Source organism: Symphodus melops, assembly GCF_947650265.1.
Source record: "Symphodus melops genome assembly, chromosome: 9".
NCBI lineage: Eukaryota > Metazoa > Chordata > Actinopteri > Labriformes > Labridae > Symphodus > Symphodus melops.
This window is the reverse complement of record NC_136699.1, coordinates 17947187-17952861: the sequence shown is the minus strand read 5'-3', so window position 1 is coordinate 17952861 and position 5675 is coordinate 17947187.

The window sequence follows — 5675 nt, the reverse complement described above, 5'->3', positions numbered from 1 at the left end:
GATATGATAGATAGATGATATGATAGATAGATAGATAGATAGATAGATAGATAGATAGATAGATAGATAGATAGATAGATAGATAGATAGATAGATAGATAGATAGATAGATAGATAGATAGATAGATAGATATTTACTGTTGATATAATTATGCCCCTTGATATGTTTGGCTTGATAATTTAAATCAGGCGTGGAACCAAAACATATAAAAAATGTGGAAATAGCTGTACTTCTACGTCCTCTCTGAGTTCAGCCTCCTTGCTAACATGAGAAAACTGTCTGCTGACATATTTTGGGTGAAGACATAAAAATTATATACTTTAAACCTTTTCATTGTACTCTAAAGAAAACAAGGCAATCTTCTCTTATCCTAATCTTTAAAATGAATAGTAGGACAGAAGCAATAGGAAAGTTCAAAACAAAACAGAGAAACAATCATTTGTGTGTTTATTGATGTAAATATATTATGTAATTGTTTAAAACAGCTTGGTTTGCTTTGTGATAAGACTTTATTAAAATGTATTTCTGCACAAACTGTTAATGTTGTTGCTATTAGAAAGGAACAGCTGAATTAAAAACATTTGCAGAGTGTATGAATTAAAATCTTGACTGCATGTCAAGCAAAATATACAATCTTTTGCAAGTTTCTGGTTCAATGCTGTTTGCTCTTTGGTAGATGTTGCTTAAAATAAAATCTCTTGCAGTGTGACATCTGATGAATGTATTACAAATGTGTAAATGAAAAATATTCAATTGTTGAAGTTATGAATTAATGCAAGAACACAGAGATCACTAACATAACTTCTGAATTTAATGATAATAACAATTTTGCCCAGGATCAGCTGTGGAGACATTTCCTTCTTTGTCCTCCCTCTTCTTATAACTGTTTACTTTGATTTCCAAACAATAATCAATAATCTTATTCTCTAAAAAAAATACTTGAATGTCTTGAAAAAAAATGTCTTGATACTTCCTATCCTCTGATGCTAACTGTCTTCTGGTGTTACCTGTGAACCCGTTGACCCAACAGCAGGGCAGCAGGTGTCGCTCACTGGAGATACATCTGAGCTCAAGACTCTGCTCCTCTGATGTTCCAAAATCTAAAATCTTATAAATCAGCTCAACTGCTGTTTTCTGTGTTAAAGCTGAACAGCTTTGTGATTTCCTTTTTGTAACTGATGTCAAACTTAAAGTGAGTTAAAAGTTGATGTCACTTCTATATATATATATATATATATATATATATATATATAAAATCAAACATTTTCTTATGTAATTTGAGTTATTCCATTGAGTGTCTTCGCATTCAATCCTTAATAAGTAAACCTGCAATTTTAGGCAGTTGGCTAAAAAAAAAAAAAAATGAGTTTCAAGAATTGTTACCAGAAATTGTGATTTCCTGTTATTCCTCTATTTTGAACAGGGTATTGTTATGATCTGGGGTTTTTAGTGCTTTACACGTGTGTATGTTGTTGGTTTTCCCTGTCTGTCTGCTCCTCCTGTGGTTTCCCTTCCCCCCTGAGCTTGAGAGGTTGCAGGTGCGCGCACAGGTGTGGATCATCACCATCAGCTCCAGTATTTAAACCGGCGCCAGATTATTGTCTTCACCTTGTTGGTATTGTACCTCATATCAGGCTCTCCAGTTTTTGTATTTTGATCTTCTCAGTGGTCTCCTCGTACTTACCCTCTCCGTGTTTTTCCCCTCGTCAGCTCCTCGTCAAGACCTACCTGTCCTCCCGTATCCTGTCGTCTGCTCGTCCACTGTTCATTGGTTTGGATTCACCTCACGCGTGCTGGAATCGGGTTTTTGGGATCGTCACCAGGATTATTGTTGCACCGCTCACTTATGAGCTTGGACTCTCGCTCATCTTGTTCACTAGTGTCACTACCCCTTCTACCATTAAATTATTGTTACTACTTATTGCTCTGTTTTCTGTGTCGTGCATTTGGGTCCTATTCTGAAAATTGGGACAGAATAATCTGGCCACAATGGACCCAGCCGACCAGGAATCAGATGCTAACGTTAGCTCCCTGCGTTACGCTATCTCCTCCCAGGGAATCATGCTCGGGCAGCATGATCAGACCCTCCGTGGTCTAGTCGAGTCACTTTAAGTGATTTCAGCAAGCCTCCATCGGGTAGAGGCTCAACTACAACCCATTCAACCTGTCTTAACCCTCCCAAATAACCCTGTTGTCTCCTCTCCTAGTCAGGTCCAACCTAGTGAACCATTTGTTCCGTTGTTGTTGTACAACGGGAAACTAGGTGATTGTAGATCTTTTTTATTTCAATGCTCGCTCGTTTTCGAGACTCAACCGCTCACATATGCTTGTGACTGCTCTAAAATAGCGTATGTTTTGGGGTTGCTTTCAGGCAGAGCGAGAGTTTGGGGAACAGTTTTTTGGCACAACCCTCTCACCAGCCACGTAGAATACAAGCGTTTTTCTGAGGAAATGAATTCCGTGTTCGATCACTCCGTGGCCAGCAAAGATACAGGCACTCAGCAACTCAGCCTTAGTCAAGGTTCTCATAGTGTGGCTGAGTACTCCATTGACTTTTGCACATTAGCAAGTTAAACGGGGCGGTGAAGGATAGCATGGTGGGTCGTCCGGAGACGGGCAGTTTACAAGAGCTGATCACACTTGCTATTAAAATCGACAACCGCAAAGGGGGCGTGAAGAGACTCGTGAAACCACATTGAAACAGGTTGCTCCCTTTGTCACTAGTGCGGAAAGACATTCCTCGTTCTGAAGACCGACCAAAAGTCCCGATGCAGTTAGGACATAATCGGCTAACTCCGGCCGATTCAACGTTAAATCAACGTTTTCAATTTATGTATCAATTTATGAGATTATGTATCTATTGTGGGGAGGAGGGTCATCGCTTAATTAACTGTCCTATTCGGTTAAACTAGCACGCTCACCAGTTGCAGCCGGGGTTCTGCTGAGTAGAGCCGCAGTACTTGATTCTCCCCGTAGACGTCTTAATTTGGAAGCAAGCGTTATGGTTAATGGCAAGACTCTAACTATGCTAGCCCTTGTCGATTCTGGTGCTGATTCAAATTTCATTGATTGTGAATTAGTTCGAGAAGCCAGAATTTCTGTTCTCCCCGTCTCTCAAGTCCTTAAGGTCGACGCTTTAAATGGCCAACCATTGGCCCGGATTGAGAGCGAGACCCCTCCGTTATCACTTCAACTAGCAGGTAATCACCATGAATCATGCTTTTCATATTATGCCCTCTGCTCATGCTCCCATCATTTTAGGTCTCCCATGACTGCAATTATATAATCCCCAAATTGATTGGACAGCTGGTAAGATTACTAGCTGGAGTGACTTCTGTCACGCCAAGTGCCTCACCTCAGCATCTTCCTCGTTTAAGTCTCTTAGTGGTTCAACTCCTTCGGTACCACCTGACTTGTCCTCAGTGCCCTTGGTTTATCACCATCTGGGGGAGGTTTTTAGTAAAGAGAAGGCTCTCGCACTCCCTCCTCATAGACCTTATAGTTGCGCCATTGATTTACTCCCGGGTGTCCCGTTTCCGACCAGTCGCCTTTACAACCTGTCAACTCCTGAGAGAGAGGCTATGGAGGGTTTGTGAGGCCCGTGTTATTTCAGGCATGTTTGTGGACAGTAGGCACCCCCCCTCTCATATTATTTAAGTATTTTTGTTTTGTCAGTTAAGTCTTATTGTTAAATATATCTGCACAAAGGCACTATGATATTTTTAGTGGGTATAATTGTGGATCGAAGAACCACAAAGTGTAACACAGGCACTTTTGGGGCAGCTCAGGGCAGCACAAGGGGTCTTTGATGCCATTTATTTTTTCAGCTCAGTTGACCAAGACGTCTGAGAGTGTGCAGCCACGTGAAGTTGATGTGTTTGTGTCTCTGTGTTTCAGGTAAGAAAAGTGATGTAAGTGACAGTAGAAAATCCACAGTTAGCCTTCTTTAATATTTACTGTGTGTATGTGTGTGCAGAATATTTGTATCATTGTTTGAGAGGCATAAGCATCATCTTTGAAGAGCGGATCTTTGATGCCATGCGTAGCTCAGTTGACCAAGACGTCCGAGAGTGTGCAGCCACGTGAAGTTGATGTGTTTGTGTCTCTGTGTTTCAGAGCAAATTAAAGAAATATAAAAATCCCATGCACGCTTGGTCCTTCGGGTATAAGTGTGCAACAGGTTACATCACAGAATCCCTCAACTCAGGTTTTATTCGCCCTTTGTCCTCTCCACTCGGTGCAGGGTTTTTTTCGTTGACAAGAAAGATAAATCCCTTCGGCCGTGCATTGTTTACAGAGGCCTCAATAACATCACTGTTAAAAACAAGTACCCATTACCCCTTATTAGTTCCGCATTCGAACCTCTTCAGGGATCAACTTCTATCGGAGATTCAGCCGCAACTAGCGGAGAGCTTACGCTGTAGCACCTTTAACCCAACTCATTTCACTCACTGTGCCTTTTGTTTGGTCTCCGGCAGCGGAGAGGGCTTTTTTGGACCTTAAGACAAGGTTTTCATCAGCACCTATTCTGGTGCAACCGGATGTATAGAGACTATTCATCTTGGAAGTGGATGCTTCGGACATTGATGTGGGGGCAGTGTTGTCCCAAAGGTCATCTTGTGACCAAAGACTTCATCCTTGTGCCTTCTTTTCACACAAGCTATCACTCACTGAAAGGAATTACGACGTCGGCAACCGGGAGCTGTTAGCGGTCAAGCTAGCACTGGAGGAGTGGCGACACTGGTTAGAGGGGGCAGAGACTCAGTTTGTGGATGGTCTGACCATAAGAACTTGTCGTACATTCAGACAGCTAAGAGACTCAACTCCCGTCAAGCCCGTTGGGCTCTGTTTTCTACTAGGATTCATTTTACGGTCACTTACAGACCTGGGAGCAAAAACATTAAACCGGATGCTTTCTCAAGACAATTTCATAAGGATAAAGAGACTCCGAGCTCACATAACATGATTTTACCCTTGTCATGCCTTGTGGCCTCTGTGACTTGGGAAATCGAGTCGGTGGTCCGCAATGCTCAGAGGTCTCACCCTGATCCTGGTGGGGGTCCTAATAATTGCCTGTTTGTTCCTGATCAAGTCCGTTCACAGGTTCTTCCGTGGGGACACTCGTCGAAGATTGCCTGTCATCCTGGGGTTTCTCGGACTACTGACCTCATCAGGAGACCCCTCTGGTGACCCTTATGATGATCAAGGACATTAAGGAGTTTGTTTTAGCCTGTTCCGTCTGTGCCCGGAGCAAGGCGAACATTTTGTGGCACTCCCTAAGTTGCCCTCTGCTTCCGCTGAACTGCTCACAGTCTTTAGGTTGCATGGCATCCCATCTGACATTGTCTCTGATCGAGGTCCACAGTTCACGTCACAAGTTTGGGAGGCTTTCTGTCAGGCACTGGGAGCCACGGTCAGCTTGTCTTCTGGATATCATCTGCCAGACTGAGAGGGCCAATCAGGAAGTAGAAGCTATGCTCTGTTGTGTTTGCGCCCAGAAGCCTGACAGATGGAGTCAGCATCTGTTATGGGTCGAATATGCCCATAACTCCCACACGTCCTTGGCCACAGGTATGGCACCTTTTCAGTGCACTCTTGGTTACTTACCTCTGTTATTTCCTAGCCAGGAACCAGACATTGCTGTTCCCTCCTTCCAAAGCCACCTGCGGCAGAT